The sequence below is a fragment of the Triticum aestivum genome, chromosome 4A (genome assembly GCF_018294505.1).
Source record: "Triticum aestivum cultivar Chinese Spring chromosome 4A, IWGSC CS RefSeq v2.1, whole genome shotgun sequence".
Taxonomy (NCBI): domain Eukaryota; kingdom Viridiplantae; phylum Streptophyta; class Magnoliopsida; order Poales; family Poaceae; genus Triticum; species Triticum aestivum.
Genome location: NC_057803.1, coordinates 624922771 through 624943279, shown reverse-complemented (window position 1 = coordinate 624943279; position 20509 = coordinate 624922771). Strand labels below are relative to the sequence as shown.

At 46.5% G+C, this 20509-nt stretch overlaps 1 long non-coding RNA gene across 1 annotated transcript; it reads right to left on the bottom strand.

Moving 5' to 3' along the window:
- Positions 1-13984: 13984 nt before the first annotated feature.
- Positions 13985-14403, bottom strand: LOC123087708 (uncharacterized). Its single transcript, XR_006441491.1, has 2 exons — positions 14185-14403; positions 13985-14076 (listed from the first exon to the last, which is right to left on the bottom strand). It is a non-coding gene; the product is annotated as an uncharacterized lncRNA (long non-coding RNA).
- Between the last annotated feature and the right edge of the window lie 6106 nt (positions 14404-20509).

Below are 20509 nucleotides of genomic sequence, written 5' to 3'. Positions count from 1 at the left end.
AGTCAAGAAAACAATACTAACCATCTAGGAAAAGTTTTTGAACTTTGTTTTTGAGTTTTCTTTTTCAAAAAACAGGCACATACTTTTTTCAATTTTCCAGAATTTTGAAGTTTTATTTTTATTTTATAGTTTTTCTAAAAAATTGATTATATATTTTTGGATTTTTTGCAGTTTTTTTAATTTTGAATTTTTTGCTGACGTAGCTTGCTGACTGGACATGTTGATTAGATGGTCAACCAGTCAAAAAGGGAGAGGAGGGTTGAATCTTGGCCGGTTTTAATAGTTGAGAGTTGTAATGTAGACATTATTAGACTTGAGGTTTGTAAATTAGACTAAGGCAAGAGTTGATTGAAATATGCACTTCTCTCATCAATAAAAGATACGCAAGCTTTGCGTATTCATGAAAAAATTGAACAGACTCTTCTCGTCAACAATATCTTTATATCTAGCAAGTCGCAGTCGGATAACATCTATAGAAATCACTAAAGATAACATTGCATGATTAACTCGTCCTATTTCGCAAAAAAAAAAAAACTCATCCTCTCTCGCAAGCTAGTGCCACATTTGGCATTGCAAGTTTGTTACAGCCACACAAAGCGCCTAACAGCTACGACATCACCAGGCAAAATATTGAGCACCTTGCATGAGTGCCACAGAGACAAAGAACATGACCTAGGTACTTGCATAGCGAGCAACTTCATCAAACAGAGCCAATTTTGGCTACTTTTGAGGGACAAATTTCAGAGAAAACAATATCTGCAAGTTCAAACAACACTAGGAAAACAGTAACTACCACTTAAACATGTTCTCAAGTCTCTCTGCACATCTAAGTATAAAAATGACCTGGAACGAACCAAGGAATGATATGCTGCCAAAAGTGAACGCTGTACTACCAAGCTTACGAGTCATGTGCAGTATGGTGGTCAACTTTGTACACAGTAGGGGTAATATCATGTAAACACCACAAGGCATGGTAAAGAAACGTCTGATTTACAGTTATACTTTTTTCTTGAAATGAAAGTTGAGATTTAGAGCATCTCCAGCCGTACCCCCAAGAGGCCCCCCAAGGCGTTTTTTTGCCGCCGGCGCCCAAAACACGGCCCAGTCGCGCCCCAGGAGCCTGTATTTCGCCGGTTTGGGCCGAAACTGACGCCGGCAGACCCAGGCCAAACCGGGCGCGCTGGGGGGCGCCGGGGAAAGCGATTTTGGCGCGAACGAGAATGGGCCTGCCGAGTCAGCGAGACGCCGCTTCGTCGTCCTCATCGCCTCGGTTCCCGTAGGAATCAATGCCAAGGCTGCCGCGCTGCCGCGCCGGTCAGCCTCCATTGATGCCTCACGGGCGGCGCAGTGAAGGCGTCCAGGACGCGCCCCCCGAATCGGCTATAAAAGCCGACCTCCCCGTTGGTGAACGCATCAGTCGCCACAACTCGCCTTCTCTCGCCTCGTCTCCCACAGAAGCCGCCTCTCCCCCCTCTTCCTCGCCGACGAGCAATGGCCGAACGGTACCCCGGCGACTCCGCGGCGGCGAACGGCTTCGGCCGACGCCATCTCCATGAGGACGAGGCGCGCCTCCTCTACGAGGCCGACTATCTGGCACCCCCAGACATGAGGGTGCCGGGCTCGTGGAAGTTGAGCGTCATCGGCGTCCCGGTACCGGTGCAGCCCGGGGCCGAACGGCGGGCCGAGATTGCCCGCATCCGCTCGTTGCTGACGAAGGCGCAACGGAACGAGCCGAGGTACGCCGCCGACAGCCACACGCTGTGGACGATGCACTTTCGAGCGCCGCCGCGAAGAGCATATCACCTCCGCCAACGGCGTCATCCCCCGCGGCCGCCTCAACGCCAACGGACGGCGCGAGTGGTAGGGCATGCCCGGCCGCACCCTCGAGGCCGTCCTCGACCACATCGAGAACGGCAACACGCCGCGCCTTTAGTACCCACTGCGCTCGTCATTCTCTCGCCGCCGTGACAGCTCCTGGACGCTGCAGCGAATGGAGCCGGGGACCTCCTCATCGTCGGGCTCCGGCTCGCCGGCGCTCCGCCCCATCAAGCTGGAGCCGGAGGAGACGTCGCTTCGTCGCCACACCCCCAGTGGCGCCCTCGTCATCAAAGAGGGCGGCCGCTCCTCCCCGCGCTCCCTCCGCCTGGTCCGGCCGAAGACCGAGCCGGGGCTGCTCCCCGTGAAGCCGGAGCATGCGGAGATGGCCACCAACGACGAGACCGCCCTCAAGGGGGCGAAGGCGGACTACGTCCGCGAGCAGGTGGCGCGCCAGCGCCGGGAGTACGTGGAGCTCCAGGCCCGGCGCCGCGGACGCGAGGAGGGCGGCGTCGTCGTCCTTGACAGCGACGAGGAGGACGAAGCCAGGCCGTCCAACTCCCCACGCGTCGGCGACCCTGGCCAGGCGTGCAGTAGGGACGGCGGCGGCTCCGGCAGGGCGTGCGACGCCGATGAAGACGGCGGCGACTACACCCGTTTCTACAGGCTCCTCGGCATGTAGAAGGCGGGTGGCGGCCGCGGCGTAGTAGGGCTAGGCGTAGTTTGTATGTTTCTCTGTTTTTGTACAAATTTCAATGAAAAATCGCCGAGTTTGTGCCAGATTCGTATTAGATCGCTGAGTTTGCGCGATTTTGGCAGCGACCTGACGGCGATGACTGGGAACGCAATCGCCCCCACGCGACAAGCAAACGCCGGTTCGGCCCCAGACAGGTCTTTTTCGACGTCCTGGAGGCCGAACGGCTGGAGATGCTCTTAGTACCCACACAAATGGGAGCATGAATTCATGTTTGAAGGACCAAAACCTTCTGGTCATTATATTTTTTGAAATGCATACTCCAACTCTTGATTGATGATCAAAGGGATATAAAATGTATGACATGATAAATTGCATCACGGTAGCACATTAGCACAATGAGCTATGAATTGTGCAGGCACAGGGGGAAGTGTTTCCCAGCTCTAAGAGAAAAGCCGAATAATTAAGGTCGATCTGAGAGCTGTTGCCGTCCAAGGGGTAGAGGAACAGAACTAAAACACAGCGTCAGGGTTCTAACTGTATTCTATAGCATGCCAGCTTCTTTACCATGGAGAGAATATCGACCAGTTGCATATGCACGGCAAAATTGTCAAGCCATCCAAGCAAAAAAAAAGGGAACGTCACATCATCTACCAACAAAAGCATCGCCGCAGATGTGATAGCACAATCATCTCAACTGTTGTTCAACATTTCAGCTTGATCATCTCCACCACCAATGGTAATTCCTATGAAAAAAATTAGTCAATAAACCAATGGCAACTGGGCTAAAGAACTGATAAGATATGGTGACGCTTCAATGAAACCACTATAATATATCTCACCTTGCACAAAACACTTGCTTTTGCTACAAAATGACATGTAATACAAGATTAATACGATTCATCAAGACACTGTAGATTATCTATCTTGAAACAAATATTCAATAATTTATATTTATTTCTTTTGTGCACAATACATTGAAGGAATAGGGACGCCTTTTTTCTACTCTATCAAAAATAATAATAATGTTGATCTCCTCAATGCCAACATTGGACACAATGGCAGTACCTGGAGCATAGAAACTTGTGTAATGAAGTTCGCCGCCGTACAACCCTTTCTCTGACACCTCCTTGATCTGCATGGACTTGAGATAGATCATATAGACGGTAGCGTGCATATGAATGAAGATCACCCCAACATCTTGAGCAAAACCAATTCCATAGATACAGTTCGCCGCCACTTCTGGCCCGAGGAAATTCCCAAGATCAATTACCCTTTGATGTGTCCATGTTACCCGCCCATCAATGCTCGCAATCAGTGACCACAGATGAAGATTGTGTCGTTCAACTCCGGCCAAACCAAGCCGTCCATCCTCTGCCGGCATGAGGAGGAAGTTCCCCGCCCAGAGAGCGTCGTATGGCATCTCGTGAATTAGACCCAGCCCATGATGATCCAAATCATACTCTAAGATACCAGAGTTTTCCAGCAGCCAGTAGAGTTTATTCCCAACCAGAGTTGACGGTTCCGGAACAACTGATAAATATGGTACAATGATGAAGGTGGTCTCACTCCAGACGCCGGTCTCGGACGACCAGACGGACGCACAGATTGCAGCAGAATTACGTCGTCTGAACATGTACACCACGAGGAACGGGCACCGATGGCAATGGCAATCGGCGTGGCCGGCCGCGCGGAGAACCGCGCCGTTGTCACTCCGCTTGCAGGCGGGGGGAAGGGGCAGGTAGCGCCGGTCGCCGGTCACGAGGTCCCAGACGAGGAGCGTTCGGGACCCTAACTTTTCCAGGAGGGCACGGCCGTGGCGGCAGTCGAGGGCCCACCAGTCGCGGTGGGACATCTTGGCGGCGGCGGAGAGCGCGAAGCCGCCGGAGGTGGGGACGAAGAGGGAATGATCCAGCCGGTTGCTGAAGAAGCCGAGGACGGGAGGCATCCCCAGTTCCCCACGTGGAACTCACGGAAGAGGCGGAGGAATCGGGCGTCGTGCACGAGGCTTCGCCAGTGCTTGGAGACGAAGGAGGCGCAGAAGAGGTGGATGGGCTCTGGCGGGAGGCGCAGGAGGATCTCCACGAGCATGTTGTCCGGGAGATGCGGAAGATGGAGCGGCGGCGGCAGGCCGGGGCGGTCGCTGGCGAGCTCGTCCATGGGGTTTTGGGGAAACGAGATTAATACGGGGGCTGCCCCGGAAGAAGGGGTTTTGGGGAAACAAGAAGGACGGTGTCGAGGGCGGCTAGACCTACGGACGCCTTGGTATCTACATCTACACTACTATTAAAAGAGCAAACATGAATTTTTTTTAAAGACACACTACAAAATGTACATGGAATAAGCAGAGCCCTTAGATCTAATTGAGTAAGTGAAATTTAAGAACCCATAAGACTACCCACAATGAGAGTAACATAGATAGTAACATCATACATATCTAGGTTAAATAGGTGATGTGACATGCAATAAATAAAGAAAGAGATGAAAGTAGTAACATGCAATAAATAATTGAAGTACTAGTATGAGTAACATCACACATATCAAGACAAAATGTGTCTATAGCCTAATAAATGAAGGGCTCCATGTTACCACACATATGTTACTTCCCACTATAGAGGTAGTAACATAGACTAATAACATGAGCATGTTACTAGTCCATGTTACTACCCATTGTGGCTAGTCTAATGTCCCGGTGGTCTGCCAATCAATCGAACGGTTCAGATTGGATGTTCTGCCGCAGACCATCCTCACGCACCTTTTCTTTAGGAAAAAATTCTAACTAATTACTCCCCTGATTTCGTTTACTGTGGGTATAATATTTTGCCAAATATAATCCATGATCTGCGCGTGAGATCTGCGCGTGGGATATTTGGGCGATTCTTTCCAACTATGCTCCTCTACCTCCGCTTCCGTTGTAATTCCCGCATTAATTACTTCAGATCGCACGCCTTCTCCTTCTATCTTTTCGCCTTTCATCTTCGTCCACCTCTTCTCCTCCCCGTCAAGCTCATGGCCATGGAAGATATCCACCTGTGGGAACTGCGAAGACAGATAGCTTGCTTGCGGAGGACGGCGTCCAGTAGGGCGACGGAGTCCACCCGCACGGTGATGTTCCCGCGGAAGGCAGCATCCAATAGGGCAATGGTGGCGTTCCCGCGAAAGGCGGCATCCAGCAAGGCAACGGAGTCGTGCGAGCGTGCCCGCGGAGGGCGGCGTTCACCAAGGCGACGGCGAGGTCGCAGATGGACGTCACAGCATGCCGTTCGAAGGATTGCCGCCTCACGCAGCCCAACGATGATGACTATGTGGTGCATGCTAGCGGCCAACATGCAAGCGCTCACGATGGCCTTGGCATGGCGCAGGTCGACGTCCAGCACTCGCACGCCTCGTGGAGTCGCGGACTTCTATGGACTCTTTAAGGTTCCCGCGGATGACGACCAGGGCGTCGTCACAGCTGTCCTGGAGGACGGTCGCCAAAAGCAGGCCGAGAATGGCGACGACGTGTCGCACACGGGCAGCCAGCATGCAGGCGCTGATGATGGACACTGCATCGCGCAATGCGACGACCACCACGCAGGCATCCACACACTTGAGACACAGGTGCAGTCGCTCAGCACCGCATCCATCAGGGATTTAGGGGCTCTGTTTTTGTCATCTAAGAGCATCTTCAACAGCCGCGTTAAGCGCCGCGCGTAAAAAATCTGTTTGCCGCACGCGCTTCGGCTGGTTTAGCGCGTCCGCCTGCGCTGGCTCCAGCAGCCACGCTATAATGCAGCGCGCGCGCCGCTCCAGCAGAGCGCAAAAATATAACACGTGAGCGCCGCACAAACCACATATACATGTATTTTATGAGCAAAAATGATCAAACAAGAAAAATAAATCAACAATAAATAGTTCAATTTCGTTATCATTACAACTCAAACAAATAGTTTATCGTTCAGTACAACAAATGCAATAAACACAACAAATAGTTCATGAACAATACAATGTCGAATGCAGATATCATCATGCTCTTTGTCGTCCATGTCATGCCCACCACTCTTCAATTGATTTCTGAAGTTCATTTGCGTTGCGGGACGCCGAATGGCATGATAGGAGGCAATAAAACGGGCTACCTTTTCGGCCCTCCGTCGCACTCGCACGTGATATCCCAAGAGCTCATATTGTGAGTAGTCTAAATCTTGGCCACGCTCATTCCCGATGATCATGTTGTGCATGATCACACATGCGTGCATGATGTACCAAAGCATTTTTTGATCCCAAAATCTAGCCGGTCCTCTCACAATAGCAAATTGGGCTTGCAAAATCTCAAATGCTCTCTCCACATCTTTTCTAGCCGCCGCATGAGCATTGTGGAAGTCAAGATTTTTCTTACCTTCCGGCTTTTTCAACGGCTTCACGAAGGTTTGCCACTTTGAATAGATGCCATCCGCTAGATAATAGCCATAGTTGTACGTACGGCCATTTGCTACAAACTGCACCGGTGGCAACTCACCGTTTGCAATCTTATTCATCAGTGGTGACCGGTTGACAACATTGATGTCATTCAAAGATCCAGGCATTCCAAAGAATGCATGCCAAATCCAAGTCTCCTGATCGGCCACCGCTTCAAGGATTATAGTGGAACCCTTTTTTTTGCCGTGGAATTGCCCATGCCATGCCTTTGGACAATTCTTCCAACTCCAATGCATGCAACCTATTGAGCCAAGCATGCCAGAAAAACCGCGAGCTTTGTTCATCGCCAATAGCCTTGCGACATCTTCAGCATTAGGAGATCTCAAATACTCCTCGCCAAACACTTGCACAATTCCCACTGCAAAGCGCTTGACACACATGATGGCTTGGCTCTCACCCATAGCCAAGTGATCATCAACAAGATCAGCCGGTATACCGTATGCCAACATACGCAAAGCGGTTGTCACCTTCTGAAAGGTGCTATGCCTGAGCTCTCCGGCGGCATTCCTCCTTTGCTGAAAAAAAACGGTCATGGCTCGCTAGTTTCTCTGCAATGCGCCTGAACAACTCGGTGCTCATCCTAAACCGGCGACGAAAATACGACTCAGGGTATATGGGATTCTCCGCAAAATAATGCCTGATCAATCTGTTGTGGGCATCGATCCTATCCCTCCAAATTTTCTGCCGACCATAACCGAACCACCGTGCTTCGGTTTTTTTATATGCATAGCTAGGATCATTGCAAGATCCTCCTCCTCTTCCATATCAAATTCTTCTTCGGAAGAATCATACGACGAACTCATCTACAATGTTCAATACTATACTATAAAAACTACAATTCAAAACATGCATCAAATTCATGAAGTTTGAGCAATACATACCTTGTAGGCGTTTTGTCAAACACCTTGCGGGCGCGGCGCGGCAGCGAGCGCTCGGGCGCTGTTCCTCGGATGACGGAGGCGCGCGAGCGCCGGCGGGACTAGGAGGGGATGGGGCGGAAGCGCGGGCGCACGGGGATAGGCCGGGGAAGCCTGAACGGTCGCCGGGGGGCGCGGGCGGCGGCGGCGGCGCGGCCGGACGGGGGGTGGAAGTGGGAGAGGAAGTGCGGGCGCGAGCGCTGGAGTGTGCCGCGCGCTGCAGCGGGCGCCCGAAATACACCGAGCGTCTAAGTGTTTTCGACCGCGCGCCCAACCCGTTATAGCGCGCGCGCCGTTTTTGCGCGTCCGCTGGAGCGACCCGCCGCGTTGCGCGCACGCTAAAACGGCCTAATTTGCGGCGCGGCGCTAGTTTAGCGCGGCTGTTGGAGATGCTCTAATCATGGACCAGCGAGTAAGTGAAAAGAAGAGTGAGGAGAGAAGAGCACAGCAAGGACAGGGTGTGCAAGCGATTTATACCAATGTTCTTCTGTGTTCTAGAAATCAAACTAAATAAAATTTCCGAAATAAATTTTATATAGTTTAAGAGGGAAAGGGTTCTGGAGATGGTTCTTTCGTCCCTTCATTCAAAACAAAGAGTTTAAGGACGATGAGTAAAACTGAAGCTCTAACAAATTGCGGATTAAGAATTGAGATATAGAAAATGCATTGTTCATTTTCTTCATTGAAAAAAAAACCCGACACGCCACATATAAATAGAAAATACTAAGTTATAGCTAGATTTTTTCATGGAAATATTTTTGCTGAAGAGACAACGATATTTAGCTGCAGGCTGCGTCATCTTTTTGTTTTATAGTTGTTTAAACTTTGTGGCGCTGCTGCTCTTGTTGGCCTTCTTTAGGTTGATATACTCTCCCCTTCTTAATATATTTACATGCAATTCTCATGCGTGTTCCCGGAAAAAAAAAAGAAATGAGTGTTTGCGAAATTGGAGCATTGCATTTTTAAGTAAGTTTTCAACCATTATTTTTTTGCATAAAATTACTTATCTATATGCAAATGATTTCTCTGTTTTTAGTAGCCTTGCAGGACATCAGAGAGCAGATAACACATTGGCCACATCTCCAGTAAACGTGGCAATCATACTAAATCATAAAAGGTTGGAGACTGGCTATTGAAAGAATGATACTTTCTGAACTAATACGAGTATTGATTAACTCATATTTGTGTTTCTAGGCTGCCTTAATTTTTCTAATAGCTATTTTGACCTTTCTCTTGGCAGGAAGTATGAATGCAATGTTTGAGAAGACTAGGACTCTGAAAATTTTAAGTGTGGGAGATTGTGGTTTCAAAGTTATTGATAAAGAATGAAGTCATACTTATCTTAAGGTTATTAAAATACTTCATATGAAATTAAACTTTTATTTTCTTCATTATAATATAGGACACGAAGCAGAGTTATGTACTTGTATGGAGGGAATATTCATTGCCATTCAGATATCAGAGTTGCCTATTTGTGTGAAACTAGACACGCTATCAGTAGTGAACGTGCTCAAGGAGAAGGATCTACACAGATCAATGTTTGCATCATTGATTGCGAGATCAATCATCTTTTGTCTCCTCGTTTTGGTTCCGGCTTGCGAGAGGTAGTAAAGCAGATTGTAATGATGATGCTATTTGATTAATGCAAGATTTTACCCGTAAAAAAAGACATATAGGACAAGATATTCTCAACACGCATGCTGTTACTACTATTAGTTTGACATTCCATACCTTGTAAGCTCCAATGCAATTCGTCAACCATGTTTGAAACCCTGGTATTTACTTTCTGATCAAACGAATCAGCTATTTTTATGTTTATATTGAAGCAACACTAATATGACAAGGGAAAATGATGCAGAAACTCAACCTCATGACAATTGTATGAAAAACCTATTTTGCAGGTACACCTGATGCGATTGCCACAATACAACTGGCCAGGCAACTGGATAGGTGGTTAAGACTAGAGAAAATGGGTGAATGGGTGAAGGTAAATACTGATTCTTTTCAATTCTTTTTCACAAAATAATGACCAACCACGTGAGTGCTTGCAACCACAAAGGGGGGGTGTTACTGACTGTTGCTCTAAACATTTAGAGATGAAGCAATGCGGTGAAAACCGAAGTCAGAGCATAGGTGTGTTGCTAGGCAACTGATTGCACATGACATTGCAAACTATTTATTAATAGATTGTTGTTTCCACTGAAAGAAAAAAAATGCATGAATGGTGCATTGTCCAATTTTTTTGGGTGGTGGACGAGAGCGGGTTGTATTATTTTTGTGCAACGACATCCTCATCGTGCTAGAGTCGAAACACCCCCCCTCGGTTTGGAGCAGTGAAATATGTATGAGGGGACCCACTATCTCGATGACAAAGGGAAGGGCAAACTGTCGCCGCCATTTTTCCCTTAGTGGGAGAAGTTAGGAGGGTGTGAACCATGACTCTTTGATGATACGTGCATTGCACGTGCACGCTTTACTAGTCGTAGAGAAATAACATTGCCGATTGGCCGATGCTACAAATCAGCCGAATGATTTCTCCGGCTAGGCGGCCGTCCGATTAGCCCGCTGTGGCCGCTGGATCATAGCCCGGTGTGGCAGTTGGATCATAGCAACGCCAAACGACAGTAGTAAGTGCGCGACTGCTTCTATGCCGCGTTGTTGCATCCCGGAAACAATTCCACTGCATCTCTCATGGCATACCGTCGGCGTCTGGCGAAGCTTCAACGCAGCACCGACGACATCCGGCGAAGCTCCAATGCAACTTCGACAACGCTACAACGCAGCACTGACAGCTCCGACAAAACTCCGATGCAACTCCGACAGTGCTACAACACAGCACTGGCAGCTCCGGCGAAGCTCCGGTGCAACACCGACAAGCTACAACGCAGCACTGGCAGCTCCGGCGAAGCTCCGATGCAACTCCAACAAGCTACAATGCAGCACTTGCTTCCGGCGAAGCTCCATTGCAACTCCGGTGAAGCTCCATTGGAGCGCCGGCTTTGTTTCCAGCGGCCGGAGGTTGCCCCATTGCAACACCGGCGTGCTTCCCCAACAGCTTCAAGGCAACTTCGTCGGAGTTGCAGCGTCACCTCGTCGGCCACTCGCCGCGGTCACCTTCGCAGTGCCGCTCTCCATTACAGCTCAGGAAGGCCATGCGCGATGCTCAAATCGCAGCTCTGACGCCATACGCAGATGCTCCCCGTCACAGTAGCAGCATCAACTCCGACGGCCATGGCAGGCGGTGGTCGACATTGAAGCTTCTGCCTACTGGCTGCAACGCAGCGGCGCCCCTTGCAGTAGCAACAACTCGGCCATGGAAGAGAAGGGCGAGCGCGGCTACGGCAGTGGGCATCAGGAGAGCGAGTGGCCATCTTGAGTGGGCAGCAGGAGAGCGTGCGCCATGTGGGCAGCAAGAGAGAGAGGGGATTTGCAGGAAAGAATTGTGAGTCGCGAAGGAGACGAAGATGCGGGAGAAAAATACATGGGTGTGGGGCCAAGCGAAGGGACGCGTGTCGATCGCACGCGGAGGCTTGTGTTTGGTTGTTTTCATCCGGTTTAAAATAAACGTTTTCCTTGCCGATTAGTGTGTCATCAAGGACTTGGATTCCGTGGCTCCCAATCAAAATTGTCCTTTCCGTTTAAGCCGCGCTACTCCTGCCTGCATCGTTGGATTGGGGAATAAATAGCCATCCGATCTTCCAAATGAGACGCGTCGGGAATTCCAACAAGATAAATGTTGCGCAGCTCGCTCTGCAACAATTGCTTTGTTGCAAAACCACCAAAGCGTTACTTTTGTCTTCAACTTTTTTTGCAACATAGATGATGCCGCGGGAGGACTTTTGCAGTAGGTGGTGGTGTTGCAGAATTATTTTTTTCATCTTCACCTTTTTGCAATATAGATTATGTTGTGGGAGGACTTTTGCAACATGAATAATGTTGCAGAATTTTTTTTACTGAAAAGATGATGCCATCTATGTTGTGAATCAAGAATTTTATGCAACAAAGATGATGTTGCGGGAGGACTTCTGCAACATTGTTGATGTTGCGGATTTTTTTTTTTTGCAATGAGTGATGATGTCGCAGCAGCACCATCGTCGTTTTCATCACCATTTGCAACTCTGACATTGCAATTGCGACAGGGAGACGACTGGTGATGGTCGGACACGAGGCTGTGCCAAGCTCGGGAGCACAGCGAGAGCGGAACAGCCCTGCAGGGACAGAAGTTCGTGGTGGAGACGGGCGGCGACGGCGGCGCCCAACCCGGATGCAACGACATCGATTCCCATGTCACCTCCTACCTCATCTCTAATGGACGAGGAACCAGTAGCGCTGGGTAGGCTGCCTCCTTATCCTTTCGTCAGATGAAAAAGAGAGAGAAGCCATCTAGCTACTAACAGCACATAATTAGATGATCATTTTCCTTTCTTTCAAAGTTTACTTATCCTTCCTAATCAATGGATTTAAATTACAGGAAAAATAGATCTATTCTATGCTAGTTTAGCACAACAAATACACACCGCACGGATCACAAGTTCAGTACTGGTGCTGTCATAAAATTTAACATGCAAGAAGAACGCATGACAACCGTACGGACGGAGGAAAACAGAGCCTGAACAGTTTATAGAATGGTACTGATACAACCAGTTCAGACCAAGTGCTAGCTAGGTCTGGTTTGCAACCCGATGAACCAAGCAGAGTCGCAATCTGAACAACTCGAAAACACAATTGGCCACGGTATCAAGGTCACTGCCACATTGCGAATGACACTGTTACAGGCCGATCGAGATATAACCATGCACAAACAATAGCACATCACATCAAGCAATTTATCCACACGGGGTGGAAGTCTCCTGACGTCTTCAGGCTCCAAGCAGGGTGGACTGAATGTGCTAGTTTCGATCCTTCCTCTGTCTCCAGTGCCCCTTCTGCTCATCAGCCAAGTGTTTCAAGCCACCACAGGAGTACCAAATATCTCAAATGATGGATAACAATAGGTGATTGAAAGAACTCTCACAAAAAGATGTTTTACTAGAGAAAAGCTCTATTTAATTTTGAGGTTATAAGGGCATTTATTTGCTTTGAATAATCATACCAGTGAAGACGACAGGTTGTTTCTCCATTTTTGAACAACTGAAGGCTTCTTCTCTTGGATAGTGTTTTCCATCTCATTCAGCTCCTGCATGATCTCATCCATCGTAGGCCTCTTATGTTGGTCATACTCCATGCATTTTCGAGCTATCTCAACACACCTTTTCTCTTGTGAGCAGCCCACCTCTAGTGTTTTATGCCACTGTAAAGTTAGAATATATAATAAGGATAACAACCCCCATATGTTGTATGAAGCGAGGATACCCATTAATTGAACTAACTTATGCCATACACCGAAGATTTGTTTGATGATAAACAATACATGTCTCAAGTTCGTAGGTAATTGCTTTCCATAGGCCTACTAGTGCATTTCAGTGGTACATCAGATAAAGAGCAGAGTTTTCCCCTCTTTCCAGCACATGGAGATGGAAGATGACGGGAGGCGGAGAGAAATGACAGCCTTGCTGGAGGAGGATACCGAAGAAACTCTAAGCTTCCTTTGTCCATGTAGAGGAGATAACGATCTAAAGCCGTCTTACCATGGGAGCCGTTAGGAAATACGTAGAACTACAGCTAGATGTCTGGGCTCTGTCTCCAGGTCCAGGGTGTCTGGAAATGCAGGATGTCGACCGTGGGAGGTGCTGCAGGTCGTGGAACTGGCACACATGGGTGCCAGCTCAGCTCAAGCATGCAGTGATGTTAACAGAGGAATGCCAAACCAAATTCTCTACCTAGTTGAAAGTGCGATAAACTACAAATTTAATTCAGCTAATATTTTTGTTTACTCGGACTCTTTCACCATGTTTCTCTGCATGTATATCCACTTTACGAGTTCTACGAAATTGCTTAAGAATTTTTAGTATGATTTCACACATGAAACTACGAACTTTCTGCTTGTTGAAAATTGACTATGCATGTATGATTGGTAATTGTTTTTGACATAACTAAACAACATATACTAGAATGGCTAGATAGGTGCTCCTTACATCTTCAAAATCGTAGTTGTTATCTCTCGTTAATAGTTTTGTGATTATGACACCCAAGCCATATATCTCTGACTTGAATGATATTTCACCACTATTAATAAGTTCTGGTGCAATTGATCCCCTGCATGACAATATATACAATAGTCAATATGAGATATCCTGGTACAAAGAAAATTCAACATATTTGACATCGATGTAAAAAATGGAGTTCTCAAGAGGCTTAGCTTACCGTGTTCCAAATATTTGCTTGGTCACAATTATGGATTGCCCTTCAGCAAGGAATCTTGACAGACCAAAGTCTGTAATTTTTGGTTCCATGTTAGCATCCAGCAGAACGTTCTCAGGTTTCAGATCCAAATGAGTAATGCGTTGTTTGTGAAGGTAGTGTAGACCATGGCAGATCCCCTTAATCATTTGGTAATGTATTTGCCATTCATGTCCAGCACATTTCTCTGCAAAAGCGAAAAAACCAACGTTGGAAAAAACTCATTCAAATTTCATAGCCTATTCGGCATACAGATTTAGGAACCTTTTACTTTATAATATGTATGAGTGACCCTCTGAAGAAATACTAGTAACACAACGTAACAATATTTATGCACAGATGTACAATTAATCCGTCTTTATAATCCTTAGTACGCTAGATGATTTGAGCAAATGCTTGCTTTTTCCCAAGAAACTACAATGCATGGAACATGCAGAATGGTTGGCAATGAGAAAACATCCGGCAGGAGTAAATTGCATAAAACCACCACTTTGAGGGCTAGGTTTGCGGAAAACACTAGGATACAGATTTGCTGCAGACAGCACCACGTCTGGCGTAATTCTTTTGCAAAAAACCACTGATCGGCGGATCGGGCCGTGTTAAGTGAGTTTATGACAGCTGGGGCCTGTTTTTCGCCTACGTGGCACTCCAGGCCGCCCCGACAGCCGGCAGACGACGTTAGACAGCGCCGTTCGGTCCTAGCAGTCAAAAGCGCCAACCGTTACTCCTTCCCCACTCTGCTCGCTCGCTCTCTTCTTGCTCTCGCTCTCTTCTCGCTCTCGCTCTGTTCTTGGTCGCCGCACCCGTCGCCGCCGCCGCAGCGCCATGGTGTCGTGGAGTGATGGGTCGATAGCAGCGAGCACACCAGGCAGTACATGAGCTCAGATTCTGATGACGACACCATTAAGGTCAATTCTCAGAGTTAGGGTTAGGGTTTGATATTTGGGGATTTCTGGAATGAGCTTCTTTTCAATCATTGGACCAAGTCTCTGTCATTCCTTTGCACTCCAGGTTCCTGCTAGCATTGAAGACTCAGATTTCGAGGGCCCTGAGACAGATATGTATGTTTTGTGCCATGGACACGGGAAGGCAGCAGAAAGGCGTGTTGCTTTCGAAGGGATTCACACTGGCAGGAGGTTTCTTTGTTGTGCAGAGAAGGTATGGTTCCAGCTGAACTAATTGGAAGTTGTGGATTTACCAAACAGATATGTCATTTGTTTAGCATGGATATGTACTGTGGAAGCAGTCATTGTATCATATTGTGAGGTTAGGACAGTGGATGCAGTCATTGTTTACCGTGGAAGCAGGCATTGTATTATATTGTGAAGTTTGGACAGTGGATTCATTAATTGTTTACTCTACCAGCATTGTTTAGTCTGGTTCTGGCAACATTGTTTAGTTAGGTCATTTTGTTAACTCTGTCAGGTTAGCATATTTTAAGAGAGTAGATGCATGGGTTGGCAGACCAGCATTTTTTAGTTTGGATCTGGCAATATTGTTTAGTTAGGTCATTTTTTAACTCTATCATGTTAGCTTATTTTAGGACAGAATATTCATGGGTTAGCACACCAGCATTGTTTACTTAGTAGTTGTTTACTTTAGAGCATGATCTGAATTTTAGTATAAAGTAATCTAGCCTATCATTGTAAGCAAGTCACTGTTATGTAATTCATTTTGTTAATACTCTTTTTCCCAGAAGGTAAAAACTGTGGACTAGTAGAATGGACTGATCCATCTTGGCCCACTACCCTTGAGAATGCACTGTTCAAGTTGTGGTCTATGTATGAACAGAGTAAGATGGACAGGAATGATGAATGTCTGATGCATTCATTTACTGTTCATGACCTGACACAAGAGAAGAAGAAACTCCAGGCCAGCTATGAGAAGTTGGTTGAAGATGTCAATGCACTTATGGATGCCCAGGAGCAGAGGGCAGTGATAGAAAGGAAAGATGCTGAAACAACCAAGTTGCAGGAGAAGTATGACACTTTGAAGAACATAGCAGCTGCTCAAGGTACTGTCATTAAGAACATGAAGTTGAAGCTAGCTGAAGAGAAGAAGAATTTGCAAATCCACATTTATGAGCTCAAGAAGACAATTGAAGAGAGCAATGTGAAGCTGGAGGGGATCAAGGCCATCATAAATGGATAAAGCAGTGCAAGAGAAGAATGGGCAATATCATTTGGCATTTGCTGACCTTTTGCAGGGTGTGGTTTGGCATTTGTTGTAATGATAGTAGTTTAAATTCTATTAACTATGAGTACTCTTGAACTATGGATATGTAATCTTAAGTAAGATGTTTGCATTTGAACTAGTGCTGAATGTGGTGCTATTTGAACTAGTCCTGAATGTCAAACTATGATTATGTATGGATTTGAACTAGTGCTGAATTTGGTGGTATTTAGAGCTGGTTAATGTTATCTTAAGTAATCTGTTTGCAAATGATGATTTTTGCTTTAGTATGTTCCTGTTCAACTGATGATTCTGAGTTAAGTAGTGTCAATTATGGTTGTTTTGGCTTTTTATCGACGTCGAGGCATCAACTAGGCCAAGTAGGGTTTTTGGTTTTTTATCGACGCTGAGGCATCAAGTAGGCCAAGTTAGGGTTTTTGGCTTTTTATCGACGCCGAGGCATCAAGTAGGCCAAGTTAGGGTTTTTGGCTTTTTATCGACGCCGAGGCATCAAGTAGGCCAAGTTAGGGTTTTTGGCTTTTTATCGACGCCGAGGCATCAAGTAGGCCAAGTTAGGGTTTTTTGGCTTTTTATCGACGCCGAGGCATCAAGTAGGCCAAGTTAGGGTTTTTGGCTTTTTATCGACGTCGATGCATCAAGTAGGGTCAAGTGATGGGTTTTTGGCTTTTTATCGATGTCGAGGCATCAAGTAGGGTCAAGTGATGGGTTTTTGGCGTTTTGTCGACGTCGAGGCATCAAGTAGGCCAAGTTTGGGTTTTTGGCTTTTTATCGACGCCGAGGCATTAAGTAGGGTCAAGTGATGGGTTTTTGGCTTTTTATCGACGTCGAGGCATCAAGTAGGGTCAAGTGATGGGTTTTTGGCTTTTTGTTGACATCGAGGCATCAAGTAGGCCAAGTGATGGGTTTTTGGCTTTTTGTCGACGTCGAGGCATCAAGTAGGGTCAAGTGATGGGTTTTTGGCTTTTTGTCGACATCGAGGCATCAAGTAGGGTTTTTTTTGGCTTTTTGTCGACGTCGAGGCATCAAGGTAGGCCAAGTGATGGGTTTTTGGCTTTTGGTCGACGTCGAGGCATCAAGTAAGCATCAAGAGTATCACAACATCAAGAGTATCACAGCATCAACAGTACTACTAGAATGCCATAGTTTGATACAAATTGATCATAACAGTTGAGCATCACAGGACTACTAGAATTCCAAAGTTTGATACAACATCAACACAACCAAATCACCATCAACACTGGAGTAGCATAACTGGAGTAGCATAACTTCAGCAACATAGTTTCACAACACAACCAAAATGCCATAGTTTGATAAAGCATCAACACAACCAAATCATCACCATTTTGCACCAGAGGCAGTCAAGTAATCCTTCATTCTGTTGCTCGGCTTCCTGACTCTCTGGGAACCATCACTTGGTCTTGGAGGCATGAAAGCTAACCTTGGTCCCTTTGTAGCAGCTGATGAAGATCTGGTTGCTGGTGCCTTACTCTTGGGAGCAGATGATGAAGATTTACTGGCTGCTGCCTTACCCTTGGGAGCAGTTGGAGCAGCTGGCTGCCTCCTAGCTGGAGCAGCAGCAGATGTTGCCCTCCTTGCTGGAGCTGGACTGGCAGCAGATGTTGCCCTCCTTGATGATCCACTAGCAGTGGCAGCATGATACGTCCATTTTGCATCATGCTTTTATATCGATACTTATCGTATTATGGGCTATTATTTCACTTTATGTGACAATACTTATGGCTATTCTCTTTTATTTTACAAGGTTTACATAAGGAGGGAGAATGCCGGCAGCTGGAATTCTGGTCTGTAAGAGGAGCAAATATTAGAGACCTATTCTGCGCAACTCCAAAAGTCCTGAAACTCCACGGAACGTCTTAAAAGAAATAAAGAAAAATCCACGCCAAAGATGAAGGCCAGGGGCCCACACCCTGCTCACGAGGGTGGGGGGCGCCCCCTAGGGTGCGCCCCCCTACCTCATGGGCCCCCTGGTGGCTCTCCGACGCCCATCTTCTCCTATATGAGGTCTTTCGATGAGAAAAAAATAGAGAGGAACTTTTCGGATGAGACTCCGCCGCCACGAGGCGGAACCTTGGCGGATCCAATCTAGAGCTCCGACAGAGCTGTTCTGCCAGGGAAACTTCCCTCCGGGAGGGGGAAATCATCACCATTGTCATCACCAATGCTCCTCTCATCGGGAGAGGGCAATCTCCATCAACATCTTCACCAGCACCATCTCATCTCCAAACCCTAGTTCATCTCTTGTATCCAATTCTTGTCTCAAAGTCCGGGATTGGTGCTAGTAGGTTGCTAGTAGTGTTGATTACTCCTTGTAGTTGATGCTAGTTGGTTTATTTGGTGGAAGATCATATGTTCAGATCCTATATGCATATTATTACCCCTCTGATTATGAACATGAATATGCTTTGTGAGTAATTATGTTTGTTCCCGAGGACAAGGGAGAAGTCTTGCTATGAGTATTCATGTGAATTTAGTATTCGTTTGATATTTTGATAAGATGTATGTTGTCCAGCCTCTAGTGGTGTTATGTGAACGTCGACTACATAACACTTCACCATTATTTGGGTCTAGAGGAAGGCATTGGGAAGTAATAAGTAGATGATGGATTGCTAGAGTGACAGAAGCTTAAACCCTAGTTTATGTGTTTCTTCGTAAGGGGCTGATTTGGATCCATATGTTTCATGCTATGGTTAGGTTTACCTTAATACTTTTGTTGTAGTTGCGGATGCTTGCAATAGAGGTTAATCATAAGTGGGATGCTTGTTCAAGTAAGAACAGCACCCAAGCACCGGTCCACCCACATATCAAATTATCAAAGTATCGAACTCGATTCATATGAACGTGATGAAAACTAGCTTGATGATATTCCCATGTGTCCTCGGGAGCGCTTTTCCTATTATAAGAGTTTGTTCCTGCTTGTCCTTTGCTACAAAAGGATTGGGCCACCTTGCTGCACTTTATTTACTTTTGTTACTTGTTGCTTGTTACAACCTATCTTATCACAAAACTATCTGTTACCACTTATTTCAGTACTTGCAGAGAATACCTTGCTGAAAACCGCTTATCATTTCCTTCTGCTCCTCGTTGGGTTCGACACTCTTACTTATCGAAAGGACTACGATAGATCCCCTATACTTGTGGGTCATCAAGACTCTTTTCTGGCGCCGTTGCCGGGGAGTGTAGCGCATTTGGTAGGTGGAATTTGGTAAGGAAAAATTTATATAGTGTGCTGAAATTTACTGTCACTTGTTACTATGGAAAGTAATTCTCTGAGGGGCTTGTTCGGGGTATCTTCACCCCGACCAGTAGAGCAAAGAGTTGCTCCTCAACCTACTGAACCTATTGAAAATGAAATTCCTTATGAGTATCCTTCGGGTATGATAGAAAAACTGCTAGCTAATCCTTTTACAGGAGATGGAACAAAGCATCCTGATGAGCACTTAATATATGTAGATGAAGTTTGTGGATTATTTAAGCTTGCAGGTATACCCGATGATGTTGCTAAGAAGAAGGTCTTCCCTTTATCTTTGAAGGGAGGCGCATTGATATGGTATAGCCTATGTGATGATATGAGATCATGGGACTATAAAAGATTGAAGCTGGAATTTCATCAAAAGTATTACCCTATGCATCTTGTTCATCGTGATCACAATTATATATATAATTTCTGGCCTCGCGAAGGATAAAGCATCGCTCAAGCTTGGGGGAGGCTTAAATCAATGTTATATTCATGCCCCAATCATGAGCTCTCAAGAGAAATAATTATGCAAAGTTTTTATGCTCGGCTTTCTAAAAACAATCGCACCATGGTCGATACTTCTTGTGCTGGCTCTTTTATGATGAAGACTATTGAATTCAGATGTAATTTATTGGATAGAATTAAACGCAACTCTAAAGATTGGGACTTCGACGAAGATAAGGAGTCAGGTATGACACCTAAGTTTGATTGTGTTAAATGTTTTATGGACACCGATATTTTCCGTAAGTTTAGCACTAAATATGGACTTGACTCTGAGATAGTAGCTTCTTTCTATGAATCTTTTGCTACTTATGTTGATCTCCTTAAGGAGAAGTGGTT